We start from the raw sequence: 18507 nt of genomic DNA on the forward strand, positions 1-18507 counted from the left end.
CAGCTGGGTGCTTTACAGCATAAGTGAGTACAATCGATACTCTGGTTCGGCCTTCAGTCAAAGCTCTTAAAAACATGATTGTCGATACTAGGGAATAAAGTAAAATTTAGTCATTGTGATAGAAAACTAGTGTTCAAGCTATGAGTGGACGTGAGTGCAAGAGAGGGGTCAGGTTGATGGCATAACTATGAGCATCAAAAAGGTACTATGACAGTTAAATAAAATACTTTTCAATGCCTAAAGTGGTACAATGCTGTTACAGGCATGGGGCGGGATTTTCCGGCCACACTCACTCCGAGGACCTTTGCATGGTCTCTGTCCCGTCCGCTACGATTCCCGAGGTGGGCGGGACAGGGAAATTCCACTCATGAACTTTGTCAGATTGTTACAGGTTTGTTGAGGGTAAGGTGGAGGGAAGGTGAAAGGGGTCTTGTTTTGACTTGCTCTGAATTTCACCTCTGAGGAGTGGCTGGGAGCTTGCGAGGATGGGGGCGCGAACAGATACTCATACCTGTAAATAGTGTCCAGGGCAGCTTTACTGATGGTGGATAGGCTGATAGGCCCTGGATTTGCACAGTCATGGAGGGGCCATTCAAAGTGGCGCTGAGGCCACAGATCCAGAAGTCATAAGTCCCACCTCCATTTCTGACAGAAACATTTGCTGGTGAGGCAAAGGGAGCAGAATGTGATTCCCACGTGTAGCAGGAGGTGATGGTAACCTGAAAGTTGGAATTCTTTCATCATCTCCAAAAGGAATGCTCACGATTTGGGTAGAGATGGTGAGCTGGAAAGCTATTTAGTTTGGAACATCTACCAACATTTGTCATTGTTCCGTTCGCTCTTGGAGTGACCATTGATTAGTTGTTCAACTGTGGGTGGCATCACAGCTAAGCCCAGTTCTTTGTTCTTTCTTCAGCTAGAGACACAGACACTTATAAACTTACAATCACATACATGCACAATCACTCGTGCTCACACAGACACACTCTCTCACTACACATGCACACACAATCAGTCTACGCACGCACACACAATCAGTCTACGCACGCACACACACACACAATCAGTCTACCCACGGACACAATTACTCTATAGACAGTCACTCCACACACACACACTCATGAGCACTCTACACATTCATGCTCACAATCAGTCTACACACACACACTCACGAGCAGTCTACACACACACACTGACAATCAATCACGAATACTCGACGCGCGCGCACTCGCACCGTCACTCGACGCGCGCGCACTCGCACCGTCACTCGACGCGCGCGCACTCGCACCGTCACTCGACGCGCGCGCACTCGCACCGTCACTCGACGCGCGCGCACTCGCACCGTCACTCGACGCGCGCGCACTCGCACCGTCACTCGACGCGCGCGCACTCGCACCGTCACTCGACGCGCGCGCACTCGCACCGTCACTCGACGCGCGCGCACTCGCACCGTCACTCGACGCGCGCGCACTCGCACCGTCACTCGACGCGCGCGCACTCGCACCGTCACTCGACGCGCGCGCACTCGCACCGTCACTCGACGCGCGCGCACTCAATCACTCTATACACACACACACACACACACACACACACACACTCTCAATCACTCTATACACACACACTCTCAATCACTCTATACACACACACACACACTCTCAATCACTCTATACACACACACACACTCTCAATCACTCTATACACACACACACACACTCTCAATCACTCTATACACACACACACACACTCTCAATCACTCTATACACACACACACACTCTCAATCACTCTATACACACACACACACACTCTCAATCACTCTATACACACACACACACACTCTCAATCACTCTATACACACACACACACACTCTCAATCACTCTATACACACACACACACACTCTCAATCACTCTATACACACACACACACTCTCAATCACTCTATATACACACACACACTCTCAATCACTCTATACACACACACACACACTCTCAATCACTCTATACACACACACACACACTCTCAATCACTCTATACACACACACACACACTCTCAATCACTCTATACACACACACACACACTCTCAATCACTCTATACACACACACACACACTCTCAATCACTCTATACACACACACACACACTCTCAATCACTCTATACACACACACACACTCTCAATCACTCTATACACACACACACTCTCAATCACTCTATACACACACACACACTCTCAATCACTCTATACACACACACACACACTCTCAATCACTCTATACACACACACACACACACTCTCAATCACTCTATACACACACACACACACACACACTCTCAATCACTCTATACACACACACACTCTCAATCACTCTATACACACACACACACTCTCAATCACTCTATACACACACACTCTCAATCACTCTATACACACACACTCTCAATCACTCTATACACACACACACACTCTCAATCACTCTATACACACACACACACACACTCTCAATCACTCTATACACACACACACACACTCTCAATCACTCTATATACACACACACACACACTCTCAATCACTCTATACACACACACACACACTCTCAATCACTCTATACACACACACTCTCAATCACTCTATACACACACACTCTCAATCACTCTATACACACACACTCTCAATCACTCTATACACACACACTCTCAATCACTCTATACACACACACACACTCTCAATCACTCTATATACACACACACACACTCTCAATCACTCTATACACACACACACACACACTCTCAATCACTCTATACACACACACACACACTCTCAATCACTCTATACACACACACACACTCTCAATCACTCTATACACACACACACACACTCTCAATCACTCTATACACACACACACACACTCTCAATCACTCTATACACACACACACACACTCAATCACTCTATACACACACACACACACTCAATCACTCTATACACACACACACACACTCTCAATCACTCTATACACACACACACACACTCTCAATCACTCTATACACACACTCTCAATCACTCTATACACACACACTCTCAATCACTCTATACACACACACACACACTCTCAATCACTCTATACACACACACACACTCTCAATCACTCTATACACACACACACACACTCTCAATCACTCTATACACACACACACACACTCTCAATCACTCTATACACACACACACACACTCTCAATCACTCTATACACACACACACACACTCTCAATCACTCTATACACACACACACACACTCTCAATCACTCTATACACACACACACACACTCTCAATCACTCTATACACACACACACACACACACTCTCAATCACTCTATACACACACACACACACACTCTCAATCACTCTATACACACACACACTCTCAATCACTCTATACACACACACACTCTCAATCACTCTATACACACACACACTCTCAATCACTCTATACACACACACACACACTCTCAATCACTCTATACACACACACACTCTCAATCACTCTATACACACACACACTCAATCACTCTACACACACACACACACACTCAATCACTCTACACACACACACACACACACTCAATCACTCTACACACGCACACACTCTCAATCACTCTACACACACACACACTCACTCTACACACGCACACACACTCAATCACTCTACACACGCACACACTCTCAATCACTCTACACGCACACACTCTCAATCACTCTACACGCACACACTCTCAATCACTCTACACGCACACACTCTCAATCACTCTACACGCACACACTCTCAATCACTCTACACGCACACACTCTCAATCACTCTACACGCACACACTCTCAATCACTCTACACGCACACACTCTCAATCACTCTACACGCACACACTCTCAATCACTCTACACGCACACACTCTCAATCACTCTACACGCACACACTCTCAATCACTCTACACGCACACACTCTCAATCACTCTACACGCACACACTCTCAATCACTCTACACGCACACACTCTCAATCACTCTACACGCACACACTCTCAATCACTCTACACGCACACACTCTCAATCACTCTACACGCACACACTCTCAATCACTCTACACGCACACACTCTCAATCACTCTACACGCACACACTCTCAATCACTCTACACGCACACACTCTCAATCACTCTACACGCACACACTCTCAATCACTCTACACGCACACACTCTCAATCACTCTACACGCACACACTCTCAATCACTCCACACGCACACACTCTCAATCACTCTACACGCACACACTCTCAATCTCTCTCTACACACACACACACACACACACTCACTCTCAATCACTCTACACACACACACTCTCAATCACTCTACATGCATACACACACACACAACCACTCTACACATACACATAATGAATCGCTCTATACACACATGCACACACACAATCACTCTACACACCCACACACATTGATGGGATGGGATTTGCAAGTGGAAAGTTTGGTTGATTTTTCCCCTCTGTACCCCAAGAACACAACAACCAGTTGTAGTATATACTACCTGTGTAACACAATAGACTAGAAAAAGAAGAGTGTTCTGCACTTCATCTAATGCTGCACCAAACGGAGTTTATCATTAGGGAACAGCTCTGGTACATTTACATCACTGCAAGAGATGTACTGGAATTGGTGCAGAGATGACCCTACTCCCTGATACGCCTAAAGAGGAAAATTACAATGAGTTCAATTTGTCCTGAGCAGGTGACTCAGGATAATTCATGGGAGCATGGGCGAGGAAAGTCAAGAGGTGAAAAGAAATGTAGAATGAAGAGGGATGTGCCTTTCACCTGTTTTTAAAAAGTAAACAGCGGAAGGTCTTTTACCCAATAGTGGGTCTGTGCTGAATTAGCTGCTCACCCAGGTGGGTCGAGAATGCTAAACACAAAGCCTTTGCATCAGTAATCAAATTCCTGGAACTCTCTTCCAAACAGGTGCTAGAGTTTCCACCTCTCCTTGGCATCCTGCTAGATTTACCTGCATGTGTGCCCACCTGATGAGAAGCATTAAGCCTAACTTTGACTAAATACACTTTCTATTATTAATAACTTGCAGCACCCAAAGTGCCGGACAGAAACGCGATCGGATAAAATTTAACCACATAACCACACAAGAAGATATTAAGGTCAAAGGTCTCATCAAAGAAACAGGCTTTAAAAGGAGAGGTTTAGGGACGGAATTCCAGAGCGAGGGTTGAAGTATGCCAATGATTGTTGTTGTTCTTTGTTTTCCCACACTTTGCGATGCGCAAGGCAGACTTTGAAAATAAAAGCAAATTACTGCGGATGCTGGAATCTGAAACCAAAAGAGAAAATGCTGGAAAATCTCAGTAGGTCTGTAGGGACAGAAAAGAGATGATGTTCCGAGTCCAGATGAGCTTTTGTCAAAGCAGACTCTCATCTGTTTCCATAGTGAGGTTGTTCCTGGAGTAGGTTACTAGCTTATCGCCAGGGGCTTACAGTGTGAGGGATGCCATTCTGCATCAAGCATGACTGACCAGAAGTCTTGTCCACTTTTACAACCTGCCACTGAAGTGTCTGGAAGAATGTTTCAGGTTCATGACTCAAACTCTTGGCCATGTTACAAATGCACCTTCTTTGACCATCAAGTCCTGGGGTGGGACTTGAAGGGCAACAAGGGATGGGCAATAAATGCCAGCCATGCCAGTGACGTCCACATCCCATAAACAAATCAATAAAAAAGAACCCAGAACTTCTGGCTCAGAAGTAGAGACACTACCCACTGCATCCACAAGACTTCCACCAATAATGATAGCATTATGAAAATTGGAGATACTCAAGAGACTGGAATAAGAGGAATGCAGAGATCGCAAAGACTGGGGAGGTTAGAGATTTGTGATAGAATACTGGAACTCCCTTCTGAACAACTCTGTGGATGCACCTACACCACAGGGATTGCAGTTTGAGATAAACAAAACTATAATGGGTTTTGAACAGCACGGTGAAAAGTTTAAACTCAAGATGATGAAAGACAAGAAGCAAATGGTCAGTGAGCCCAGGGGTGATGGGTGAGTAGGAGTGCGAGTTAGAATACAGGCATCAGAGCTTTGGATGAACTCAGATTTATAGGGGGTAGATGACAAGAGTTTTTTTTAAACCATACATACTTATCATTCATAAGATGTGGGCATCAGAGGCACGGCCAGCATTTGTCACCATCCCAAATTGCTTGAGAAGATGGTAATGAGCCAGGGGAGCATTGGGTGGCATGGTCAGCACTGCTGCCTCACAGCTCCAAGGACCTGGGCTTGATTCCTGGCTTGGGTCACTGTCTGTGTGGAGATTGCACATTCTCCCCATGCCTGCGTGGGTCTCCTCCGGGTGCTCCTGTTTCCTTCCACAGTCCAAAGACGTGCAGGTGAGGTTGATTGGCTGTGCTAAATTGACCCCCCCCCCCCACCCGGTGTCAGTGGTGACGGGAATAGGGCTTGGGTAGGATTGTGGTTGTTGCAGACTCGGTGAGCCAAATGGCCTCCTTCTGCACTGTATGGATTCAGTATTCTACAAATAATTCAGTCTGGAAATAGCAGTGGCATGCATGAGGATTTCAACAACAGATGGGCCGAGATGGAAGTTCAAAGTCTATGTCATGCATGAATGGCCAGACATACCAGAGGCAGTCAAGTGCCCCATGAAATCTGATCCTGGAAAAGACACTTCATCTTCAAAGATGAAGAGGAAGAGGGTTATAAAACAGGAGGAAGAAATAAATCAATCTAGCCATCGTCCCTATCAACTGCAAATTATACAAGCGGTTTTGTTCTTACAATCGCAATACACTTGCAGAGCACTGAAATGGTAGCATAAAAACGGGTAAAGCTCCGGGCCCTGATGGTATTTATCCCAGGCTGCTTAGGGAGGTGAAAGATGAAATTGCTGGGCCTCTGACGCAAATCTTTGTCTCTTCTTTGGACACAGGTGAGGTCCCAGAAGACTGGAGGGTAGCTAATGTGGTACCACTGTTTAAAAAGGGTCGTAGGGATAACCCTGGTAATTGTAGACCAGTGAGTTTGACATCGGTGGTAGGAAAATTATTGGAAAAAATTCTTAGGGATAGGATGTATGAGCATTTGGAGCGTTGCAATCTGATTAGGGATACACAACATGGCTTTGCTCGGGGGAGGTCTTGCCTTACGAATCTGGTGGAATTCTTCGAGGAGGTGACAAAAACGGTTGACGATGGGCGAGCCGTTGATGTCATCTATATGGATTTCAGTAAGGCGTTTGACAAAGTCCCTCACGGTAGGCTGGTAGAAAAGGTTAAGGCACATGGGATACAAGGACAGGTAGCTAGGTGGGTCGAAAACTGGCTGGGAAATAGGAGACAGAGAGTAGTTGTCGAGGGGACCTTTTCTGGCTGGAGGCCAGTCACCAGTGGTGTGCCGCAGGGCTCAGTACTGGGACCTCTCCTCTTTGTAGTATATATAAACAACTTGGAAGAGAGTGTACGTGGTGTGATCAGCAAATTTGCGGATGACACCAAGATGGTAGGATTGGCAGATACTGAGGAGGACTGTCAGGTGACACAGCAGGATATAGATAGGTTGGTATATTGGGCAGATAGATGGCAGATGGAATTTAATCCTGACAAATGCGAGGTGATGCATTTTGGAAGGAATAATGCAGGGAGGAGTTATGTGATAAAAGGTAGACCGATTAAGAGTATAGAGATGCAGAGGGACCTGGGAGTGCAGGTGCACAACTCTCTGAAGGTGTCGACACAGGTAGAGAAGGTTGTGAAGAAAGCTTATGGAATGCTAGCCTTTAATAGGAAGGGGTATAGAGTATAAGAGCTGCCGTCTAATGCTTCAGTTGTACAGAACGTTGGTTAGACCGCATTTGGAGTACTGCGTCCAGTTCTGGTCACCTTACTACCAAAAGGACATGGAGACCGTGGAGAGGGTGCAGAGGAGGTTTACCAGGATGTTGCCTGGCATGGAAAGACAGAGTTATGAGGAAAGGTTGGAGAAACTGGGGCTCTTCTCCTTAGAAAGATGGAGATTAAGGGGTGATATGATAGAGGTATATAAAATACTGAAGGGAATAGATAGAGTAAACAGTGGTAGGCTTTTCCCTAGATTGGGGACAATTACGAGAGGTCATGATCTAAGGGTGAGGGGGGAGAAGTATAATTTGGATATGAGAGGAAGGTTTTTCACGCAGAGGGTCGTGGGGGTATGGAACGCGCTACCGAGTAGGGTGGTGGAGGCAGGCACGTTGGACTTGTTTAAGGTTTACTTAGATAGACACATGAGCGAAACAAGGATGGAGGGTTATAGTTGAGGGTATTAAATAGGGTCAGAGCCTCGGGATGACACCGGAAATGTAGTTTTATATGTTAATGTATTGTCTTTTTATTCCACAGGGTCGGTCCACCTTGTTGTCAAACGAGGGGCATGCACACGGTGGGTCGTGCGTGGGCTGCTCTTGGAGGTTCCGGGAGTGGCCTAGTACTTCATGTCGTTGTGTGTGCTTAATCCTGGACCAGCAGATGGGCACCGCAACAGCTCAGTGACTATCACTGCTAGCTGTGCAGATACATGGATTTGGGCCTGTGTCTGTGGGAGTTTGCGCATTCTCCCCGTGGTTGCGTGGGTTTCCTCTGGGCGCTCCGGTTTCCTCCCACACCCCAAAGATGTGCTCTTAGGCTGATTGGTGTACCAAATTGACACTATTCTCCCCTGAATCTGGCTACATTAGGGGTTCCACTCACATACACACAGGGCAGAGTAGGTGTGGGAAGATGCGGCGGCGCGGGCTCGTTGGGCCGAAGGGCCTGTTTCCCGTGCTGGGATGTTCTTTGTTCTTTGTCAGTCTGGATTTTTTTTCATTCATGAGATCTGGGCATTGGTGGCTAGGCGAGCACTTACTGCACTTTCATAAATGCCCTTGAGAATGGGCGGTGAGCCATCTTCTTGAACCACTGCAATCCACGTTGTGTAGATACACCCACAGTGCTGTTTGGAAGAGTTTTCCAGGAATTTGGTCCAGTGACAGTAAAGGAATGGTGGTATAATTCAAAGTAAGGATGGCGAATGACTTGAAGGGGAACTTGCTGGTGGGATAATACCTCAAGCTTGTTGCCTTGGTCCTTCTAGTAGAAGTCTTGGGGTTTAGAAGCTGTTGTTGACAGGGGCCTTAGCAGGACACTGTAGTGTATCTTGGCAACGATGAACACTGCAGTCACATGGATCAGTGGATGTTTAAGGCAATTGATGGGATGCTAATCAAGTGGGCCACTGTGTCCTGGATGGTGTTGAACTTTCTCTGTGTTGTTAGAACTGAACTCATCCTTGCAAGTGGGGTGTATTCCATTACACAACTTGTCCACAAGTCTTTGGAGTGGAACTTGAATCTAACCTTTCTGAATCAGAGGTGAAAGCCACCAGTGAGCCATGACTGACTGCTTCAAGTCTAGGCAATGAACACCAATGGGCTTTTTGACTATCAGAATCATCACCGCTGAGCCTGATTATGATTGGGGCAGCACAATAGCACAGTGGTTAGCACCGCTGCCTCACAGCGCCTGGCACCCGAGTTCTATTCTGACCTTGGGTGACTATATGTGTAGAATTTACATGTTTGTGAGTTTCCTCCAGGTGCTCCAATTTCCACCCACTGTCCAAAAATGCGCAGGTTAAGTGGATTGGCCATGCTAAATTGTGCCTTAGTGTCCCAAGATCTATAAGCTTTGTAGAGTGCAGAACAGATTTACTCGGATGCTACCTGGACTTGATGGTTTGAGTTATACGGAGAGACTTTTTTCCTTTGAAGCGCAGAAGGCACAGGGCTGATCTTATAGAGGTCTATAAAATAATGAGGGCATACATAAGGTCAACAACATCTTTGCCCAAAGGTAGGGGAGCCTAAAACTAGAGGGCATAGGTTTAAGATAAGAGGGGAGAGATAAAAAAGGGTCCAGAGCAGCAGTTTTTTCACACAGAGAGTGGTGAGTGCCTGGAACAAGCTGCCAAAGGTAGTGGTAGAGGCGGGTACAATTCTGCCTTTTAAAAAGCATTTGGACAGTTACATGGGTAAGATGGGAATAGAGGGATATGGAGCCAATTGGGACTAGCTTAGTGGTTAAAAAAAGGGTGGCATGGACAAGTTGGGCCAAAAGGCTTGTTTCCATGCTGTAAACTTCTGACTCTATTAGTCATGGGAAATGTGTGAGGTTACGGGGATAAAGGCGGGAGTGGGCCTGTGTAAGATGCTTTCTTGGAGTCAGTGCTGACTCAATGGGTCGAATGGCCTCCTTCCGCATGTAGGGATTCTATCATGTTAGCAGAATCTGGACCTTGCCCCATCGTTCACATGTGCCCACATTTAACTACAAATTTGCTTTGTAACAAAGTGGAGAAAGAACTCTCCCTAGTTAATGAATTTCCCTTCCCAGCAGTAGAATGATGAGGTCAACTTCTTGATCTATTTTGATGCAAGAATCCGACTGCAGGCACCCTCAGAGTTAACCTGCCCAGCAATTAGTGCCTTTTACTGCTTTCATAATTGCACCAAAAGCATGCAGATGTTTTATGTCATTTAACATCTGGTCTAAGTAAATATGAACTACTCATACAACATGCAAAAGAACCTGGGGCGGGGAAGATGAGTAGAATTTTATGCAGAGAGTTGTGATGGTATGGAATGCACTGCCTAAATGGGTGATAAAACAGATTTAATGGTAATTCTCACGGGAATATCGATGTGCACTTGAAAATACAACATTTTGAGAAGGTGCGGGGAGTGGGTCTGATTGGATAGCTCTTTCAAAGACTTGACACAGGTACATTGAACCAAGTGCTATGATTCTATAATTCTCAGAGATACACATAGCCACAAGACATTTCTCTATTATTTTTCAGCTGCACATGATGTATATATGTTAAAATTATTCCACCAGATTACATAGTTTTTTCTTTTAGACATAATGGTGGAACTTAATTTGCTATTTTTTAAATTCATTCTTGGGCTATGGGTGTCGCTGGTGGGCCAGCATTTGTTGCCCATCCCTAGTTGACCGAGGGAAGCTGAGAGTCAACCACATTGCTGTGGCTCTGGAATCACATGAAGGCCAGACCAGGCAAGGACGGCAGATTTCCTTCCCTAAAGGACATGAGTGAACCAAATGGGATTTTCCGACAATCGGCTATGTAAACCTTCTGGTTGCCTCCGAGATATTTTTGCATTATTGCATCGGGATAAAGGGTTTCCAAATTACCCAATGCAACAGATGATTTGACCATCCCACTGTCGGTATTCTTAAAATCAAAGAGGTAAAATCTCCTACAACTTTTATCCCTTCCTTTTCCTAACCCCTCCCCGGAACAGCGATTGTTCCTGATTACGTAAAGAAATATTGGCATGCAAGCCAGAAATTTCTGACATAACACTGCCACCCAATGGGAAGAGAGCCTACACTTTGCTCACCTCTCAATACACACCTGTTCATTCCAGCTGACCATTAGAAGGAGGCAGCATCTGAACCAGATCATTGACCTCATTCAACTAAAGGCAGACAGAGGTAGGTCAAGTGGCAGTAAGCACCTGCTGGAGAGGAAAGACGGGTGCCGAGGGGTGAGGAACAGAACTTGTGTGGCTCTCCCACAAGACGGAAAACAAACCGGGCACATAAATCCTTGTACACTCCACCTATGGCGACTTGGTCATCAACTGCATAGGCTTGAAGCTCTGGAATTCTTTCCCCAAAAATCGAGAATAAATCGGACGGACAGAAACTAAGGAAGAAAAATGAGGCTACCTATGCACCCCATCTATCGCACCTTGAAACATGTGGCTCAGTGTCAAATATTATATGATGGTCAAGATGGCATTGTCATGTGGAGACCTAGAAATAGAAACCCTACGGTACAGAAAGAGGCCATTTGGCCCATCAAGTCTGCACTGACTACAATCCCACCCAGGCCCTAACCCCATATCCCTACATATTTACTCACTAATCCCTCTAACTTATCTCAGGACACTAAGGGGCAATTTTAGCATGGCCAATCAACCTAACCTGCACATCTTTGGACCGTGGGAGGAAACCAGAGCACCTGGAGGAAACCCACGCAAACACGAGGAGAATGTGCAAACTCCACTCAGACAGTGACCCAAGCCGGGAATCGAACCCAGGTCCCTGGAGCTGTGAAGCAGCAGTGCTAACCACTGTGCTACCATGCCGCCCCTTGCAAGCTATCCCCAGCATACCCTCTAATTCTACCTTTTACCTCATTCAATGCTTTTAAAACCGTACTCTAACTCTTGCAAACTCTCTAACAATGTATCTTTCTTTACACCGTGGTTGTGACGGTAATATTATATTCTGCCCCTTCTCCTTTCATTCTCATGCACCCTGGACATTCTCTCTTCCACTTCTTCCATCTGAGGTCACATACCAACCGACTCAAGAACAGCTTCTTCCCTGCTGCCAGCAGAATTTTGAATGGACCTACCTGGCATTAAGTTGATCTTTCCCTACACACTAGCTACGACTGTAACACTACATTCAGCACTGTCTGCTTTCCGTCTCTGTGAACAGTATACTCAGTTTGTATAGCGCACAAGAAACAATACTTTTCACTGTACGCTAATACATGTGACAATAATAAATCAAATCAAATCTCCCCTATGTACTCTATGAATGGTATGTTTTGTCTGCATAGTGTGCAAGGTACATTACTTTTCACTGTATCACAACATTTGTGACAAAAATAAATCAAATCAAATCAAAAGTATCGTTCGTGCAGTGTCTTGCCATATTAAAGAAATTACACAATTGCAACACACTTACATTTTGTCAAAATATTTTCACCAATGGTCTCTCTCTACTCTCTCCAACTTTTGCAGATGCACCATAGAAAGTATCCTTTCTGGCTGTATCACAGCTTGGTATGGCTCTGCTCTGTCCAAGACCGCAAGAAACTACCAAGGATCATGAGTGAAGCCCAGTCCATCACGCAAACCAATCTCCTATCCATTCACTCCGTCTACACTTCCTGCTGCCTTGGAAAAACAGCCAGCATAATTAAGGACCCCACGCACCCCAGACATTCTCTCCTTCACCTTCTTCCATTGGGAAAAAGATACAAAAAGTCTGAAGACATGTACCAACTGACTCAAGAACAGCTTCTTCCCTTCTGCCATCAGATTTTTGAATGGACCTGCCTCGCATTAAATTTATCTTTCTCTATACCCTAGTTATGACTGTAACACCATATTCCAAAATCCTGTCCTTTCCTTCTGTATGTATGGTATGCTTCGTATAGTGTGCAAGAAACAACACATTTCACTGTATACTAATACTTGTGACAATAATAAATCAAATCAGACTCAAACATTCTCAGATTTTTGTATCTTTTTCCCGACAGAAGATGGTGGAAGAGAGTATGTCCGGGATACATGGAGTCCTTGATTATGCTGGCTGCTTTTCTGAAACAGTGGGAAGTGTAAATGGAGTCAACAGATGGGAGGCTGGTTTGCATGATAGACTATGTTCGCCTTCTTCTGGCGGGAAAAAGATACAGAGGTCTCAAAATATGTACCAATCAACTCAAGGACAGATTCTTCCCTGCTGCCATTAAACTTTTGAATGGACCTACCTTATATTAAGTTGATCTTTCGCTACATCCTAGCTGTGACTGTGACACTACATTCTGCACCCTCCCCTTTCCCTCTCCCCTATATACTAACTATATAGCTGCATAGAAATGACACTTTGCACTGCATCCCAACACATGTGACAATAACAAATCAAATCAAATTGAATCAAGACCCTCTCCGTCTCCAAAACAGTCTCATTGATTCAAAGATAGACACTCTTTAGTCATGCGGGAAGAGAAAAATGGGAGGGGTCAATTCATTTAAAAAAAAAGACCTTATAAACTTTCACTGCCTCCCCCAGACTCATCGCAGTTGCAGAACGGGAACAGAAAAAAAAATCAGAAAGATTTATGACCAAGAGCAGTCAGAGGCACAGAAAAACAAACATGAGAGGGCTGTGGACGAAGAACCAACTGATAACTGCACTTGTTAGCAGGAAATGTAAAGTCACCAGTAACTTTATCAGTCTCTTTTCCTCACAAGGAAACAGAGGGAGATAAGAAGAGATGCTGTATTTCCGCAAGAGATAGGACCTGCCATTTCCAAGGCTATGATGGGTGAGTGGGTGGGTAGGCAGGGGAGAATGCAAAATATCATTCTGCAAAGTGTTAGCCAAGTCTGGTTGGACATGTTCCTGGAGGCTTTAGCACCCTGACACTACTGCCTCAAACAATTTACTGACCTTTTTCTAATTCTTCAATATTATTTATCGAATAAATGAGTATGAAAAATACAGACAACCCTAGAGATTAGTCTTTATTTCAGGGAGACGCCAGGACTCCAGAGCTGGAGGGTTGGCAACCCAAGGCTCTTGAATGTCAGAGTTACAATCTCTCAACATCACTGTGATCATTTAGTGCGTGGAAATATAGTGGAGGATAGCTTTATTTTTTGCTCTGTAGTTTCTGCCCATCCCATTATGTTTGTGATCCCTGCTGTTGTCCCTCAGGAGCTACTTGCTGCAAGGTGTTGGATTAAATACAAGATGTGGAGATGCAGGCGTTGGACTGGGATAAGCACAGTAAGAAGTCTCACAACACCAGGTTAAAGTCCAATAGGTTTATTTGGTAGCAAAAGCCACAAGCTTTCACAGCACTGTCCCTTCATCAGGTAAGTGAGAGTTGTGTTCACAATCAGGGCACATATATACACAAACACAATTTATAAGATAATGGTTGGAATACGAGTCTTTACAGGTAATCAAGTTTTAAAGGTACAATGTGAGGAACGGGAAGAGAAGAGAAGTGTTCAGCCTCTGATCTTTGGGTAAGCATTTTCCAAGGCGGCTGTCACGGCACACAACAATGCAGAAAACGATAGCCAAGTTCTGCATGCATGAGGACGGCCTCAACCTGGATCTTGGGCTCATGTCACACTATCTGTAACCCCCATGACTTGCCTGGGCTTGAAAAATCTCACTAACTGTCCTGGCTGGAGACAATACACACCTCTTTATCCTGTGCTTAATGTCTCTCTACTCACATTGTCTGTACCTTTGAGACTTATTTACCTGTAAAGACTCGCATTCCAACCATTATCTTGTAAATTGTGTTTGTGCCTTTATATACCCCGTTTGTGAACACAGCTCTCACTCACCTGATGGAGAGGCAATGCTCCAAGAGCTGGTGGTTTGTGCTACCAAATAAACCTGTTGGCCTTTAACCTGGTGTTGTGAGACTTCTTAAATACAAGACACAGAGATAGGCAGAGAGAAAGAGGGAGAGAGAGACAGGAAGAAAGAGGGAGAGAGAGACAGGAAGAAAGAGGGAGAGAGAGACAGGAAGAAAGAGGGAGAGAGAGACAGGAAGAAAGAGGGAGAGAGAGACAGGAAGAAAGAGGGAGAGAGAGACAGGAAGAAAGAGGGAGAGAGAGACAGGAAGAAAGAGGGAGAGAGAGACAGGAAGAAAGAGGGAGAGAGAGACAGGAAGAAAGAGGGAGAGAGAGACAGGAAGAAAGAGGGAGAGAGAGACAGGAAGAAAGAGGGAGAGAGAGACAGGAAGAAAGAGGGAGAGAGAGACAGGAAGAAAGAGGGAGAGAGAGACAGGAAGAAAGAGGGAGAGAGAGACAGGAAGAAAGAGGGAGAGAGAGACAGGAAGGAAGAGGGAGAGAGAGACAGGAAGGAAGAGGGAGAGAGAGACAGGAAGAAAGAGGGAGAGAGACAGAAAGAAAGAGGGAGAGAAACACAGAGACACATAGAAAGGCACACAGATAGGGAGAGGCAGAGATAGAATGACACACAAAGACAGAGATAGAGAGGCACAAAATGTGGGAGAGACAGAGAGAGACACATGCAAAGACAGAAATAGAGCATGAGAGGGAGGCAGAGGGAGGGGGAAAGAGAGAGAGACACACACACGTGGAAGAGTGTGTGTTGGAGCCGACGAGGGAGCGAGCTATCTTGGATCTGGTGCTATGTAATGAGGCGGGTAGAATTAGGGACCTTGCGGTGAAGGATCCTCTTGGAGAGAGTGATCATTGTATGGTGGAGTTTCTGGTGCAGATGGAGGAGGAGAAAGTGGGTTCCCGCACACGCGTCCTTTGTTTGAATAGAGGGGAGTATGGTAGGATGAGAGAAGAATTGGCAAATGTGGACTGGGGGAGTGCGTTGGAAGGTAGGTCTGCTGAGGAGCAGTGGAGGATCTTTAAGGAGATCTTTCTTGGTGCTCAGCAGAAATTTATTCCGATGGTTAAAAAGGACAGTAGGAAGAGAGGTAATAAGCCGTGGATAACAAAGGAGGTGAAGGAAAGTGTTAAATTAAAAGCGGAGGAATTTAGAGTAGCTAAGAGCAGTGGGCGAGAAGAGGATTGGGAAAGGTTTAAATGTCAACAAAGATTGACAAAGAAGTTGATAAAGGAGGGTAGGAGAAGCTATGAGGCTGGGCTAGCACTTAATATAAAAAAGGATAGCAAGGGTTTTTATAAATATATAAAAAGGAAGAGGCTGGCTAGGGTGAACGTTGGTCCTTTAGAGGATGAGAAAGGGGAGCTAGTGGTAGGGGATGGGGATATGGCTAAGGTCTTGAATAACTTTTTTGTTTCTGTCTTCACGGAGGAGGACGTGAATAATTTGCCGGGTGTTAGCGATGGAAAGGTGGTAGGAATGGAGGGTCTTAATGACATTACTGTTACTAGAGAGGTGGTGCTCGACAGACTGGAGGGGCTGATTGTGGACAAGTCCCCAGGACCGGATGGAATGCATCCGAGGGTTCTGAAAGAAATGGCGGAGGTTATAGTGGATGCCTTGGTGGTTATTTTCCAGACGTCGCTGGATTCCGGGGAAGTGCCAGATGATTGGAAAACGGCTAATGTTACGCCGTTGTTTAAGAAGGGTGCCAGGCAAAAGGCGGGGAATTATAGGCCGGTTAGTTTAACGTCTGTGGTAGGTAAAATGTTAGAATCCGTCATTAAGGAGGAAATTGCGAGGCATCTTGAAGGGAATTGCTTGATAGGGCGGACGCAACACGGTTTCATTAAAGGGAAGTCGTGTCTGACAAATTTACTGGAGTTCTATGAGGATGTGTCTAGGGCAGTGGATAGAGGAGAGCCGGTGGATGTGGTCTTTCTGGATTTTCAGAAGGCGTTTGACAAGGTACCTCACAAGAGGTTATTGCAGAAGGTCAGGGGACATGGAGTTGGGGGTAGGGTGTTAGCGTGGATAGAGGATTGGTTGTCAAATAGGAGGCAAATAGGAGGCAGAGAGTGGGGGTCAATGGGTGCTATTCGGATTGGCGGTTGGTGACTAGTGGGGTGCCCCAGGGGTCGGTGCTGGGGCCTCAGCTATTTACCATTTATATAGATGATCTGGAGGAGGGAACCGAGTGCAGGGTGTCGAAATTTGCTGATGACACCAAGATTGGGGGAAAGGCAAATTGTGCGGAGGGTGTGGAGAGTCTGCAGAAGGATCTAGATAGGCTGGGCGAATGGGCCAGGAAATGGCAAATGGAATTTAATGTTGGCAAGTGTGAGGTGGTCCACTTTGGTAGGAAGAATGGTAGGAAGGACTATTACTTACGTGGCGAAAAACTGCAGCAGGCGACGGTGCAGAGGGACCTCGGGGTCCTTGTGCATAAGTCGCAAAAACCCAGCTTGCAGGTGCAGCAGGTGGTCAGGAAGGCAAATGGGATGCTGGCCTTCATAGCGAAGGGGATTGAATATAAAAGTAGGGAGGTCTTGCTGCAGCTGTATAGGGCATTGGTGAGGCCGCAGCTGGAGTACTGTGTGCAGTTTTGGGCGCCGCACCTGCGCAAGGATATTTTGGCCCTGGAGGGAGTGCAGAGGAGGTTTACTAGGCTGATACCGGAGTTGAGGGGATTGAGCTATGAGGAGAGGCTGAATAAACTAGGCTTGTACTCGCTAGAGTTTAGAAGAATGAGGGGAGATCTCATTGAGACGTATAAGATGATGAATGGGATGGATAGGATAGAGGTGGAGAGACTCTTCCCGCTCAAAAAAGACAGTAGGACTAGGGGGCACAGCCTCAAGATAAAGGGGAGGCGGTTTAGAACGGAGTTGAGGAGGAACTTCTTCACTCAAAGGGTGGTGAATCTCTGGAATTCTCTGCCCGTTGAAGTGGTGGAGGCTGCCTCGCTAAATATTTTTAAGAAGCGGGTTGATGGGTTTTTGATAAGAGAGGGGATTAAGGGTTATGGGGAGAGGGCGGGAAAGTGGAACTGAGCCACAACAGATCAGCCATGATCTTATTGAATGGCGGGGCAGGCTCGAAGGGCTAGATGGCCTACTCCTGCTCCTATTTCTTATGTTCTAAACAGAGAGACGGGAGAGGAGAGAGAGAGACAGGGAAAGGGGAGAAAG

At 45.8% G+C, this 18507-nt stretch overlaps 1 protein-coding gene across 1 annotated transcript in view; it reads right to left on the reverse strand.

The window, feature by feature from the left end:
- Nucleotides 1-18507, reverse strand: part of LOC145349922 (partitioning defective 3 homolog B-like) — a 1010807-nt gene that overhangs the window by 606049 nt on the left and 386251 nt on the right. The gene's annotated exons all lie outside the window — the stretch shown is intronic.

This window comes from Carcharhinus amblyrhynchos, chromosome 11, assembly GCF_965287045.1.
Source record: "Carcharhinus amblyrhynchos chromosome 11, sCarAmb.v2.hapA, whole genome shotgun sequence".
NCBI lineage: Eukaryota > Metazoa > Chordata > Chondrichthyes > Carcharhiniformes > Carcharhinidae > Carcharhinus > Carcharhinus amblyrhynchos.